This window comes from Ovis canadensis, chromosome 23 (assembly GCF_042477335.2).
Source record: "Ovis canadensis isolate MfBH-ARS-UI-01 breed Bighorn chromosome 23, ARS-UI_OviCan_v2, whole genome shotgun sequence".
NCBI lineage: Eukaryota > Metazoa > Chordata > Mammalia > Artiodactyla > Bovidae > Ovis > Ovis canadensis.
The window spans coordinates 75,191,731-75,207,199 of NC_091267.1; the positions used below are offsets into that span (position 1 = coordinate 75,191,731).

At 46.8% G+C, this 15,469-nt stretch overlaps 1 long non-coding RNA gene across 1 annotated transcript; it reads left to right on the forward strand.

Annotated features, from left to right (window-relative positions):
* The first annotated feature begins 297 nt into the window (after positions 1-297).
* On the forward strand, positions 298-9,745 carry LOC138428426 (uncharacterized). The gene is made up of 2 exons (XR_011252443.1): positions 298-722; positions 9,157-9,745. It is a non-coding gene; the product is annotated as an uncharacterized lncRNA (long non-coding RNA).
* Positions 9,746-15,469: the final 5,724 nt, after the last annotated feature.

The following is a 15,469-nucleotide window of genomic DNA, read 5'->3' on the forward strand; positions in this document are numbered from 1 at the left end:
GGCCTGGGTGAGGCGGGGCCTGGGTGAGGCGGGGCCTGGGTGAGGCGGGGCCTGGGTGAGGCGGGGCCTGGGTGAGGCGGGGCCTGGGTGAGGCGGGGCCTGGGTGAGGCGGGGGCAGGGGCGGGTAGTGGGCGGAGCCTTAGCCTGTGTTTGGCCCCGGGCGCGGCCGGTGGCGGAGCAGGCGGGCGTCGGCTCCGTGCGCGGGGCGGGGCGCGGAGGCGGGAGTACCGTGGGCTCCCCACGTCCCCGGCGCCCAGACCGGCCCAGCACCGTCCGCCGGGGAGGCGGGGCCTCCTTAGGGCCGCGGGGCCGGGCGCCGAGCCTCCCCCATGTCGGAGGCGGCGGCCCAGGGCTGTCTACGCGCCGGTCCGGACCTCCCGGTGTCGCTCCAGCGCGGGAAGCCCGGCATCAGGCCCGCGAATCCCGGGCTCCATTTCGTATTTTCTTTCGTGCTTAGAAAAGGGTCACAGCGCACTTTCGCTTGCCTAGGACCGGGAAGGCCTAGACAGGGAGTTCTAGAATCGCTCAGGTCATTCAGCTTCCTTGAGTTCAGAGTTCACCTTTTACTAGGGCAGGGTTTAAGAAAGCCAAACGCTTCATTGAGATCTAATCGCCTAACCGTATAATGCACCTGTTTAACGTGCGTTATATAGTCAGAGTTGTGCAAATATCACCACCGTCATTTAGCTGCACCCGGAAGCACACACACAAATCCCTACACGGTAAGTCACTCCCCATTCCCTCCCACCCCCTCGGGCTCTAAGTAATCACTAATCTTTCTGTCTCCATGAATTTACCTATTCTGGATATTTCATATAAATGGAATTATAGAATAGGCAGCGTGTTGTAGCTGCCTTCTTTCAGTCAGCATAACGTTTTCAAGGTTCATCCATGTGTTTCAGTGTATCAGTAATTCGTGTTTTTTATGACCAAATTCCATTGTGTGGAGAAACCGTATTTCAGTTACCCATTCATCAATTGATGGACATTAGGTTGCTTCTACTTCGGGACTATTATGAACAATGCTGCTGTGAGTATTCATGCAAAAGTTCTTCATTTCTCTTGGTGGTATGCCTAGGAGTGGAATTGCTGGATCTTATAACTGTTCAACCAGAACTGCCAGAGCATTTTCCAAAGCAGCTGCCCAATTTTACAGTCCCTACCAGCAGTGTATGAGGGTACCAGTTTCTCCGCGTCTTCACCAAGACTTGTTTTTATCCGTCTTTTTAATTACAGCCTCCACTGTGGGTGTGAGGTGACATTTTGTTAGGGTTTTAGTTTGCAAAAGGCACATATTTTTTGTTCACTTATGTGCTTTACTTTTTTGAAGTTATTCTTAGAAATACTAGACAGCTCAGAAACAAAGGAATTGATCTTGAGTTTTTCTTCTTAATTTATTGCCCAGAATTAGCAAAACTGCAGCTTTGAGTCCCCAAGACTTCTGACATCAACTGAATGTTTGGAGGAGGGATTCCCAAGCCACCCTCAGGTTTGATTATTTGCTAGAAGGACTCAGAGAGCTCAGTAAGAGCTGTTACGCTTATGATGATGCTTTATGAGGGTCAGCCAAGAGAAGCTGTACACAGGGCGAAGTCTAGGCTTCCCTGGTGTCTCAGTGGTAAAGAATATGCCTGCTAATGCAAGAGACACTTAGCTGCAGGTTCAGTCCCTGGGTCTGAAAGATCCTCCCGAGAAGTGTCCAGTATTCTTGCTGGGCAATTCCATGGACAGAGGAGCCTGGCAGGCCACAATCCATGGGGTTACAAAAAGAGTCAGACCTGACTTAGCGACTAAACAACAAGGGCACAGTCTGGAAATCTCCAGACGTGGACCTCCCAACCCTGGGTGTGACAGTTCCCATGGAGAGTTGCCAACTAGGGCAGGTCAACCAAGGAAACTCCTCTGGTATCCAGAGTTTATACTGGGGCTTCATTACTAATAGGGGCTTCATTCATAATAGAATTGACTGATTGCCTTTGTGGCTGAAGGCAGTCTCCAGGTTAGCAGATAACAGAGAACTCCCACCTAAATCACATGATTGGTCTTTCTGGAATGGGCAGGCCCCACCCTAAAGTCCAATTTCGCCAGCCCTCATCTGAACAAGGACGCTTCCATCAGGCAGGTCTGAGGGAGAACACCTCCAAGAAGCCAAAGGAAACGGCAAGAACTTCTCTGGGGTCCAGGCCATCCAGTGCCCTTCTACAACAGAACAAACATATGCCTAGTATTTGGAGGAGGCGATGTGAAGTAGGAGGCTCTTCATTCAATTTCACAACAGATGTAACTACCGGTATCCATATTGCAATCTTGCTGCTGAGATGATGCCAGTGTTACGTCATATCCCGGTGTGTTTCTTGTTGTTGTTTAGTTGTTAAGGCCTGTCCAACTCTTTGTGACCCCATGAACTGTAGCCTGCCAGCCTTCTCTGTCCGTGGGATACCGCGGCAAGAATGCTGGAGTGGGCCGCCATTTCCTTCAGGGGATCTACCCGGCCCGGGGAGCGAACCTGTGCCTACTGCACTGGCAGGTGGGCTCCTTACCGGTGGGTCCCCCGGGAAGCCCTATCTGGGTGTGAGTGGCAGACATAGCCTGAAAAAGAACAACGAAACGGACTGAAGACCTAAACAGACGGTTCTCCAAGGAAAACATACAGAGGACCAAGAGGCACATCACTAATTATCAGAGAAATGCAAAGCAAAACACGGGTCAGAATGGCTGTCCTCAAAAAGTCTACAAATAATAAATGCTGGAGAGGGTCTGGAGAGAAGGGAACCCTCTGTCACTGCTGGTGGGAATGTAAACTGATACAATGACTATGGAGAACAGTATGGAGGTTCTTTAAAAAACTAAAAATAAAACTACCATGTGACCCAGAAACTCCACTATTGGGCATATACCCTGAGAAAACCATAATTCAAAAAACATATGCACGCCAATGTTCATTGCAGCACTATTTGTAATGGCCAGGACTCAGAAGCAGCCTAGCGGTCCATTGACATGGGAATGGATAAAGAAGATGTATACACAGTGGAATATTACTCCGCCATGACAAGGAGTGGAGCTGAATCATTTGTAGAGATGTGGACAGACCTAGAGACTGTCAGACACAGTGAAGTAAGTCAGAAAGAGAAAAACAAATGTTGTGTGTTAACGCATCTATGTGGACTCTAGAAGAATGGTCCAATGAAGCTATTTCCAGGCAGGAACAGATACGCAGATATAGAGAACAGACGTGTGGGCCTGGGAGGGGAAAGGAGAGTGACGAATTGAGAGGTTGCGACTGACATACGTACACTACCGCCTGTGAAATAGACAGCTAGTGGGCACGCAGCCCCCTGTATAGGACAAGGAGCTCAGCTTGGTGCTCTGTGGCGGCCTAGCGGGGTGGGATGGGGTTAGGTAGGAGGGAGGTCCAAGAGCGAAAGGCTGTGTGTACACGCATCACTGATCCATTTCATTGTGCAAGAGAAACTGCCAGCACATTGCAAAGCAGCTCTGCCCCAGGTTTAAAAAGATGGTGCCACCCTTGCTAGAGCTTCACTCGATTACCAGCCCTTGGTCCAGCTTACAACACGTCATCTCACCGAAATGTCTCCCGAAGCACACCGCTCAGGGTTGCGGGCGTCAGAGACTGTCATCTTGGGCTCCAAGCTTCCCTCAAGGAATTCGTGAACGCTGGTTTTTCCTTGTCACATAATCCATTGATTGATTTTCTCTGGTTACCACTTCTCCGATTTATGATTTGCTTTTGCTCAAATCATTGTGCTTGAGGGACACTGTTCAACCTAGTACTGAACACATTGGAAGGGACCCTGTGTTCAGCCTAGTATTCTGCTTTTCCAGATTGCTGGCGCATATATTAATCTAGAAAAAACCCCCTCTCAGTCCACTCTGATTTGTGTATAGTAGAGTGATGCAGGCATACCCCTAGTGGGCTTTTGGCAACCACTAAGCTTCCCTGGTGGCTCAGACAGTAAAGAATCTGCCTGCAATGCAGGAGACCCGAGTCTCACCCCTGGGTCCGGAAGATCCCCTGGAGAAGAGAATGGCTACCCACTCCAGTACTCTTGCCTGGAGCACCCCGTGGACAGAGACGCCTGGAGGCTGCAGTCCATGGGGTTGCAAAGAGTCGGACAAACCGGAGGGACTAAGCATGGCGCACAACACAGCGTAGGCTGTATGTCTGCATTCACGGTCAGTCAGGTGGACCAGTTCGTGAGTTTGCCAGGCGAAGTGAAGGTGTGGTCCACCCATAAGCCTCTTAGGGATTCCGCTGTAAAGGTTTCAAGGTGGAACCACAGTCCCTCGCTTAGGCGTGATCCCTGATTCGGCACCCACACCTGAAGCACTGGTCCTTGGGAATACTGCGTCAGGTGGAAAAATGAGAAGGTTGAGGCACTGTGAGGAAAAAAGAGTAAACCATAGTCGCATCGCCGTCTTCTTTCCACGAGAAGCGCTGCGTAATCTCGGCAGCGTTCTCGCGCACCCCTTCTCTTCCAGAACCCCCAGAAAAGGGGAGAAGCGTATCTCGTGGCCCCTTTCTTGGGCTTCCTCACGCTGACGTCTGCACACACTCGGGACAGCATGTGAGCCTGCCTCACTCCCCATCACAGCCGTTCCAATCCCCATTCCAGTTCTCTGAGACCTTTACTCTGAGGACGGAATGCCACGTGAGACATCCCCCTTCTGGGATAGCTGCTTGCCCATTGTTGGACGTCATGGGCTTAGTTTTACTTTTTTGCTGTTATTTTTTCAATTTTTAAAGTTTATTATAAAGTGTGTTTTCCCAATCAAAATCTTAGCAAGATTTTTTTGTAGCTATAGCCAAGATTATTCTAGAATTTATATGTAAAGGGAAAGGAACCAAAATATCTAAAGCATGCGGGAAAAGAGGGAGTTATCCGTCTACGTGATTTCAAGACTTACTATACGGCTACAATAACAAAGACAGTGCGGCAGCCACAGAGAGCAGAGCCCAGCCGAACCCAGAACCCACGATGCATGCCGCAGACTTTTGACAAAGTTGCGAAAGCAGTTTGATGGAGGAAAGGGAGCCTTTTCAAGAAATAATGCTGGGAAAATTAGACATCCATTGACAAAAAAATGAAACTCAACCTCAACTTTACACCTTCTGCAAAAATTGACTCATAATATGATAGTTAATTTTATGTGTCAAATTGACTGGACCACTTGCTACCCAGCTCTTTGGTCAAAACTTACTCCAGGTATTTCTGTGAGAGTGTATCTCATGAGGCAGAACATTTCAGTCAGGAGGCTGAGTAAAGCAGGTTAGCCTTCCCAGTGTGGGTGGGTCTCATCCAGTCAGCTGAAAGCCTGGAAAGAACCGAAAGGCTGACCTTCCTCCAAGGAAGAGATCATTATTCCTGCCTAATGAACTTTTAACTGGGACGCTGCCCATTTTTCTTGCCTTTGGACTTGAGTTGAAACATCAGCTCTTCTTAAGTCTGCAGCCTGCCAGCTCACCCTGCAGATCGTGGAATATGCCAGCCTCCATAATCACGGGAGCCAAGATCGTATTTCATGCACATGCATGCTCATGTCTTCTGTCAGTTCTGGTTTTCTGGAGAAATCTAATACAGAATGGATCATGGGCTAAAATGTAAAACTGTAGGGAAAAAAACCACATTGGGTTTAAAAGAAGGAAAACTTTGGCCAATCAGGCCAAAAAACAAACAAAAAGAAAATCAGGTCACTTGTTAAAAAAAAACCCAGCTAGTTTCAGATTTCTCCACAATGACATTCAATGTGTGAGAACAATGATATGTCTATAAGATTCTCCAGGAAGGAAACGTTGAGCCAAAGTTTTCTATCCAGCTAATCTGTATTTCACCCTTGAACATGTAATGATCAATACTTTTCCCATGAGTGCCTCTTGAGAAAAGCATTAAGGTTATTATATTAGTCTGTCTGGGCAGCTATAACAGAAGACCATAGACTGGGTGGCTTATAAACAACAGAAATCCATTTATCTCCATTGTAGAGGCTGAAAGTCCAGGACCCCGGGACTGGCAGGTTGGGTGTTGGGTAAGAGTCCACTTCCTGGTCCCCGGAGGCCATGGTTTCACTGTGGCCTCACTTGGAAAGGGCAGGGAGCTCTCTCTAATGAGGCTGCTGATCGTGTTCGTGAGGCCAAAACCACCTCTCTTGCCTGCACCTTCTGATACCATCACCTTGGGTATTATTAGGGTTTCACATGTGAGTCTGGGGCACACAGACATTTGGTTTCCAGCAGAACCTTCAGCCAGTCACACGGTGACTGAGCAGAGTAGAGGGAAAGGAGTGTCCTTTGAGAATTTGGCAAATGAAATAAGTTTAACTGTATAATGAAGATTAAAACAAATGTAGCGTCTAGGGTAAAGACGTTATATGAGTGTTATACCTTAACAAGGTAGAAATAATAGAACGTTTGGGGAGGGGAAGAAGGAAAACACTTGGAAGGTAGGATGACTTTATTAACCGCCTCATTTGAACCTGATGCCCAACGATACTGGTTAATGTTGACAAATCAAGTCACAGAAGGATACATGTTTACCACCGTAAACATTAAGAAATTTATTATTGGGGCTTCCTTGGTGGCCAGTGGTTAAGCAGCTGCCTTGCAATGCTGGGGACCCACGTGCGACCTCTGGTTTCGGAACTAAGATCCCACAGACCTTGGGGGAACTAAGCCAGCTCCACAGCCAGAGAGGCCACAGAGAGTTCTGCAACTAAGACCTAACACAGCCAAATAAGTGAAAACGGAAACATATCATCAGCTCAAAAGAAGTGTGCAAACTTTATCACTGTTTATGGTAGAGACTCATCCCATCAAAGGAAGTGGATCCAGGGCCAAATGAGGTGTAATTATACAGGTGAATAGCACTACCACAAACTATGCTAACGAGAGGTTATAAAAAGAAGGCAGAGAGGGGCTTCCCTGGTGGCTCAGTGGTAAATAATCCGCCTGCCAACGCAGGGAACACAGGTTCGATCCCTGATCAGGGAAGATTCCACAGGCCATGGGGCAACTAAGCCCTCGCGAGCCCGCCCCGGAGGTGCCGCTTCCAAAGCCCATGAGCCTGGAGCCTGTGCCCCACAGCAGGGATGCGCCGCAGAGAGGAGCTGGGGACTGCGGCTGGAGAAGAGCCTGCGCATCAGGGAAGACCCCACACAGCCAAAGAGAAACAGCGAAATCAGAAGGTGGAGGGAGGGCAGTACCAGCACCCTTCACGGCGCGCCTCTGCCGCTGCCTCTCCCCGCACGTGCTGCCTCCGAGTCCCCAGCGTCCCCGCATTCTGCAGGACTCACGGGCGACCCCCAGGCAGCACTGCCCTTTCCACGCTTCAACGAGACCAGCGCTTCTCAATTGTGTTGCACGTCCAGTTTCCTTTTTGATTTCCTTTCTGTGGCCAACCAATTAGAAAAATGAAACCAAACCAAAACAGACTTGCAAAATACAGCCTTTAATGATTTAGTATTAGAGTCCACAGACTTAAAAATGCATTTTAATAAATGTAATCTGAACAATCATTGAGAAGGAAAAGGACACAATTGTACGGGCTGTTCATGGAAAGTATGCATAAAAGTGGTGAATACAGAGAATTATTTTTGCAACAAACTATGTTTTCCAAGGACGGCGGCCACAATCTCTCCAATCCCAGATGTTCTTTCAGTGTGACCACCACTGAGAGGTGGGGTCTATGAACGCAGGTGGACCTTTGCGACTGCCTTGACCTTTAAAGGACTGTGGCCAAAGTGACCCGGCGGGGCTTGTAGTGGCAACCTGGAAAAGGCCCGCAGCTTCCCCCTGGTTTTCTTGGAGCACTCGCCCTTGCAGTGATCCACTGTCCTTTGAGTGAGCTCAGCCTGTCTATGGGGAGGTCCATTCGAAGAAGAGCTGAGGCCTCCAGCCTGCAGTCCTGCTGGACTCCCAGTCAGTAGCTGACACCAACTTGCCAGCTGTGTGAATAAGCCATTTTCAAAGAGCATCCTCTGCCCACAGGGACAGCGCATGGAGCCCATACATTTGGCAGTTTCATGAGCAAAATAAATGGTCGTCAAATAAATTATTTCATGAGCAAAATAAATTGTTTCGAGCCACTGAATTTTGGAGTTATTATGAAGCAACAGTTCGTAATAACCGTTGGCCCCCTGATGCAAAGAGCCAACTCATTAAAAAAGACCCCGATGTTGGAAAGGATTGAGGGCAGGAGGAGAAGGGGACGACAGAGGATGAGATGATTGGATGGCATCACCGCCTTGATGGACATGAGTTTGGGTGAACTCCAGGAGTTGGTGATGGACAGGGAGGCCTGGCATGCTGCGGTTCATGGGGTCACACAGAGTTGGACACGACTGAGTGCCTGAACAACAGTAAATGAAAGACAATTACACTGACGGCTTTCTGTTATTCTGTTTTCATAACAAAATTATGAGTGAACTAGCAATGACTCATATTGTTATTCAGTTATGCCATCCAGTCATCTCATCCTCTGTCTTCCCCTTCTCCTGCCTTCAACCTTTCATTACACGCCTATAATTACACTATGTAGCATTTTTATTATGAGGCATGAGCTTGATCCTTTCTCCTTAATTCATCTAATGTAGGTTGAGTTATCAACAGCATAACTCATAAGGGATAATCTTTACTGAAACTATTTGAATGTTTTGTTTTAATACATGCTGCATTAATAAACCAGATACAAAGGGAAGATGCTATAGATTCCATTTATATGAGGTACCTAGAATAAGCAAATTCACAGAGGAAGAGAGCAGAATAGTGGCTCTCAGGGGCTGGAGGGAAGGGAGAAAGGGGAGGTGAGGCTGAGAGTTTCTATTTGGGTCGAAAGTTCTGGAAATAGTGCTGATGGTTCCACAACACTGTGAATGTACTTCATGTCACTGAATTGCATGACACTTAAAAATATTAAAAATGGTAAATTTTACGTTATGCATATTTTACCTCAATAGAAAAATGCTCCTGTCATAAAACTTAGAAAATAAGAGCACAAAGAAAAATGTTTAATTAGCAATTCCACAATTCAAAGGGAGCTGTTTTTAGCTCCAGACTTTCCTAGAGACACCTTCCTGGGATGACCTAATCCTGTGTGGCAGGGTTATCATTTTTTCTATTTTCTCCTCCCCTGGTGTCTGAAGATGGCAGGCTTCCTTCACGTCGAGCAAACAGGCAGAAACACAGTATCTTGCGCAATTTTCTCCTTCCTTCTGGCTCCCCCACCAAGAGACCCTAACCTCACGTCACTGAGGAGGTTAAGCTAAATACCCTCGGGGGCAACAGGAGAAAGAGATTTTGCAGGCTCCGGGCGGGCAGGAGAGGGGGATTCCTCTGCCCAGAGACCTGGGGCTGGCCTACCTCCTGCCCCACGGCCGGACCTCACACCGGGCGGCGCCGGGTTCCCGCCTGAGCAGATTCTCGGCCTCCTGCTGCTTCGGAAACCAGAGCGGAGGGACATCAGCGAACCTGAGGCATGAAAACGGCCGCAGCGGTTCTGGACTAGAGGTCTACCTCCTGCTCCAGGGAACTTCAGTGTGATCCCTGGAGGAAGCGTCTAGCGAAGACCAACAGTGATTTTCCAGGCAGCACAGCAGATTCGGGCTTGACTTACTGAGCGTGTAGAAATATGGTGCTTCTGTCTGGAGTCTGTGAACTGAAATTTAGACTTCCTGTTAGTGAGCTCCCATAATTTCAGCATCCCCTAAAGAAATAGAAAAAATTGTCAAAGGGTTTTCTCTACTCTGTAGTCAAACCTGTGCAGAAGGAATCTGTGAGAACACAGGTTCTACCTCTTATTGGAAAGGTGTGTGTGTGTACTTTTACGAAGATTCTAGACCTGTCACCTTGGAGACTGACCGTGCTGAGAACAGAGGGCTATTCTGATTGGCCAGTGCTGTGCCCACAGTATCCCTGATGTTAAACACTTTTAACATCATCCTTCCCACTTTCCTGTGAAGTGAAGTGAAGTGAAAGTCGTTCGACCGTGTCTGACTCTGGGACCACATGGTCTATACAGTCCATGGAATTCTCCAGGCCAGAATAGAGTGGGTAGCCTTTCCCTTCTCCAGGGGATCTTCCGAACCCAGGGACCAAACCCAGGTCTAGCATTGCAGGCAGATTCTTCACTGTCTGAGCCACCAGGGAAACCCTCACTTACCTGTGGCTGCCACCAATTTCTCCCATTTTCAAAGTTTTTATTTAATAACCTAGAACTCCTGTGATACTTTGTTACTGCTTTTTAATATGGAATGTTTAAAGGTTTCTATAAAATTGTCAGTGAATTCTTAAAGGAATTATTTATGGCCTAAGATAACATACCTTGCAATTAAATACAGGAAAGCCTTTATTTTTGTATTTTTTATTTTTTTCACTGCCATTTCATTTTTATTATTTTATTTTTTTTACTTTATAATACTGTATTGGTTTTGCCATACATCAACATGAATCCGCCACGGGTGTACATGTGTTCCCACTCCTGAAGCCCCCTCCCACCTCCCTCCCCATACCATCCCTCTGGGTCATCCCAGTGCACCAGCCCCAAGCGTCCTGTATCCTGCATCGAACCTAGACTGGCGATTCATTTCTTATATGATATTATGCATGTTTCAATGCCATTCTCCCATATCATCCCACCCTCTCCCTCTCCCACGGAGTCCAAAAGACTGTTCTGTACATCTGCATCTCTTTTGCTGTCTCGCATACAGGGTTATTGTTACCATCTTTCTAAATTCCATATATATGCGTTAGTATACTATATTGGTGTTTTTCTTTCTGGCTTACTTCACTCTGTATAATCGGCTCCAGTTTCATCCACCTCATTAGAACTGATTCAAATGTATCCTTTTTGATGGCTGAGTAATACTCCATTGTGTATATGTACAACAGCTTTCTTATCCATTCATCTGCTGATGGACATCTAGGTTGCTTCCATGTCCTGGCTATTATAAACAGTGCTGCGATGAACATTGGGGTACACGTGTCTCTTTCAATTCTAGTTTCCTTGGTGTGTATGCCCAGCAGTGGGATTGCTGGGTCATAAGGCAGTTCTATTTGCAATTTTTTAAGGAATCTCCACACTGTTCTCCATAGTGGCTGTACTAGTTTGCATTCCCACCAACAGTGTAAGAGGGTTCCCTTTTCTCCACACCCTCTCCAGCATTTATTGCTTGTAGACTTTTGGATTGCAGCCATTCTGACTGGTGTGAAATGGTACCTCATTGTGGTCTTGATTTGCATTTCTCTGATAATGAGTGATGTTGAGCATCTTTTCATGTGTTTGTTAGCCATCTGTATGTCTTCTTTGGAGAAATGTCTGTTTAGTTCTTTGGCCCATTTTTTGATTGGGTCGTTTATTTTTCTGGAATTGAGCGGCATGAGTTGCTTGTATATTTTTGAGAGTAGTTGTTTGTCAGTTGCTTCATTTGCTATTATTTTCTCCCATTCTGAAGGCTGTCTTTTCACCTTGCTTATAGTTTCCTTTGTTGTGCAGAAGCTTCTAATTTTAATTAGATCCCATTTGTTTATTTTTGCTGTTATTTCCAGTATTCTGGGAGGTGGATCATAGAGGACCCTGCTGTGATTTATGTTGGAGAGTGTTTTGCCTGTGTTCTCCTCTAGGAGTTTTATAGTTTCTGGTCTTACATTTAGATCTTTAATCCATTTTGAGTTTATTTTTGTGTATGGTGTTAGAAAGTGTTCTAGTTTTATTCTTTTACAAGTGGTTGACCAGTTTTCCCAGCACCACTTGTTAAAGAGACTGTCTTTAATCCATTGTATATTCTTGCCTCCTTTGTTGAAGATAAGGTGTCCATAGGTGTGTGGATTTATCTCTGGGATTTCTATTTTGTTCCATTGATCTATATTTCTGTCTTTGTGCCAGTACCATACTGTCTTGATGACTGGGGCTTTGTAGTAGAGCCTGAAGTCAGGCAGGTTGATTCCTCCAGTTCCATTCTTCTTTCTCAAGATTGCTTTGGCTATTCGAGGTTTTTTGTATTTCCATACAAATCTTGAAATTATTTGTTCTAGTTCTGTGAAAAATATGGCTGGTAGCTTGATAGGGATTGCACTGAATCTGTAGATTGCTTTGGGTAGTATACTCATTTTCACTATATTGATTCTTCCAATCTATGAACATGGTATATTTCTCCATCTATTAGTGTCCTCTTTGATTTCTTTCACCAGTACAGGAAAGCCTTTTAATGTTGCAACACAGGGTGTCTTAGGCCATAAATCTTTCAAGAAGCCACTGGCAATTTTATAGAAGTCTTTGGAAAAGTAGGATATAAGTCTTAGAGTTTTGACAGCATTCTAGGACACAACTATTCCCATATCAAGGAGTACCTACACTCAAGCACCTCACCATTTCAACCGGGATTGTGCTCAGTCGTATACAACCAGGACAGCTCCTGACTTTGTTTACAGGGGAGTCCTGGGTCTGTGTTAAGTTCTTCAATTTCATCTCCTTCAGAAATGACCCTTCACCCTTCCGTCCTGCTCACTCAGGCACATTTGCTGTGTGGGGTGTGACTGTGGGTGGGCCCAGCGTTAAAGCAGTTGCAGACGTCATGGGCTTCGCTCCCCATCTCTGTGTGCGCAGCGTTCAGGTGTGTCCCCTGAAGACAAGGGCCCCACAAACACCAACGTGATCACAATATCACAATCACATCCAAGATGATGGTAATTCCACAGTATCTGATATCTAGTTTGTAGTCAGATTTCTTCAATTACCTCCAGTGTCTTTTACAGCTGTTTTTCCCTCAAACCAGGATTCAAATCAATGTTCTTACCGTGCATTAGGTTCTGGGTTGTCCTCAATTTCTTTTGACCTAGGGCTTCCCTTGTGGCTCAGCTGGTAAAGAATCTGCCTGCAATGCAGGAGACCTGGGTTTGATCCCTGGGTTGGGAATATCCCCTGGAGAAGGGAAAGGCTCCTCACTCCAGTATTCTGGCCTAGACGACACTTTTAACCTAGAAAATCCCCTCAACCTTCCATTTGGTAGTGACACTGACTGTTTGGAGGCCGGGCCAGCTGTCTAGCAGACGTCCTACAGGCTCTTTGGCTGGACTGGTTCCCCATGATGTGCTTTATTTCACTCTCCCCTGAATTTCCTGTAACCAGCAGTCAGGTCTATGGTTTGGCTGGGTTCAGATTACACACTTCCGGTGGGCACAATTCCTGAGTGTGTTTGGTGTTGCGCCCATCGCTTGGAGAGAACCTGAGACTTGGAGAGAGGTATCCACTGTCCCAGCCATGCTCCCAGCTCCAGCCACTGGCCCCAGCTGTGCAAGAGGCTCCTGACCAGAGCTGCTCAGCCAAGCTCCCCCAGGCTCTTGACCCACCGAGAGAGAAAGTCGTGTTTCAAGCCATGAGGTTTTGGAATGCCTAATGCAGTAATAGAGAACTGAAGTCATTTGGGGGGGTTATTACCGTATCTGCTTATTGTATTATATCCTGATTTGTTGACCTTAGACATCATTGTTTCCTGTTTTGATAGATGTTTTAGCTCACTTACATTAACCTTTCTCTTCTCACTCCCAGTTTTTCATAGTAAATATCACCATTTAGAATTCTTGTTGGTTACATTTGAAACTCTCACCATTGTAAAAATCTCTATTTCTTGTTCCATCAATTTTTGAAACCTGGCATTACTACCCATTTTGTAAGATTAAGCTTATATAACACCTGTATCCCTTTAAGGATTTTTATTTTCTGAATAGTTTATTATTTTGTGGGGGCCACATCACGTTGTGGGATCTTGGCTCCCTGACCAAGGATTGAACCTGTGCCCTTGGCAGTGAAAACACCAATCTTAACCACTGGACCACCAAGGAACATGCGCTTGTACTCTTTTTAACACACCTCTTTCAATTCTCAACCCTCTCAGATACGTCTTAATGATACATTAGACAAGCAGAGCATGTAAGCAGGTAGGCCCTGATGTTCTATAAAGCTCGCTCCTTTTCTGCACTGTCCACCCTGAGGAGTTAAATGGGCCCCGCTGGACACCACCACACCAGCTTGCTTCCTGTCCTGAACGGTGGCACAAATTTGTGGGATTTCTCCTAGGGCTGTAAATACTACTCTGCTGTTTTCTCAGGAGGGTGGAGCACCAGGGGCCCTTCTTTTTCCAGTAACCTTCACTCCCTGGACCAGCGAACGGCCAAGATGACCCTGACCACGACTGACTTGTTCAGAGTCCCCCTGGGCCTGCTATGGTGCAGCGTCCAGTCAAAACTCCACTGCACTTATCCCTTGCTCCCCATAAGTTCTCTCTTGAACAGTGGACCACAAGGGCTTCCTGATTCTCCAGTAAAGAATATTAGCTTTGGAGAAGGAAATGGCAACCCACTCCAGTACTCTTGCCTTGAAAATCCCATGGACAGAGGAGCTTGGTGCAGGCTACTGTCCAGGGGGTCGTAAAGGGTCGGCAACAACTGAGCAACTTCACAAAAGACAAGGAAGGGAAAAGCCCACGAAAATAGAACAAAGGAAGGCCCGAGGACCGGAGTGAGGACCTCGGGTAAAACAACACTCCCGCTGGCCCAATTTACATAGGACAGGCTCAGGGTGGGGGGTGGGGGAACATATAAAGAGAGGAGCCAAAGCTAGCTCGCTCTCTCCCTCTCCCACGTGTTGCGGCGTTCTTCTCTTCGCATCTTTGGATCGACCTGCCCTCATGCCTTGAAGATGGATTTTCCTGCTATCTTCTAAATAAAATAGAGCTGTAACACTAAAAAAAAAAAAAAGAAGAAGAATAATATTAGCTCAGAGTCACGGTCCAATAACCCGAGGATTCCTTCTTTATTTCACAGCAGCCTGAAGCAGCCCCACACTCTTAGGGGAAAGGCTGAAGGCAAAGCTCCCACTGAACCTGATATGTTCTGGCAGAAGACTCAGAAGACACAGTCTCCACTTCTTTCAAGTGGCACAGATTCTATGACCTGATTCAGGTCTGGAAATTACGACGGCCAGACCTCTGCTCACCAGGCTAGGAGTTGTTTGTTTATACTATTGCTGCAGCACCTTAGTGATGGTCTTAAGGACCCTGCCATCACTGAATCACTGGTCACGATCTCTGCAGGAAAGTCCAGCCTGATTATCACTCCAGCCCTTCTGCTTAATGTGGTGACCAAGTCCCCCCGGCTTGTGCTAACTGCTACTACTTGACTTCTGCAACCAATACTGCTCCAGCCCCGATGAAAGTGAAGGCCCTGCAAACACTCTGGAATGCACGCCTCTCACCTGTCAGTGGCCCTCTTAAGGGGCTGGGTTCTGGGTCTCTTCCAGGAACATGTGGTTTTGTGAGTGGCTCTCACATGATGAATCTACTCCAGCACTCCTGTCTCCTAGATATGGGATTTTTTCTTTTACAACATTTTTTTTTTGAAAGTTGCTCAGTTGTGATACTGGAGTGGGTAGCCTTTCCCTTCTTCAGGGGATCTTCCCAACTC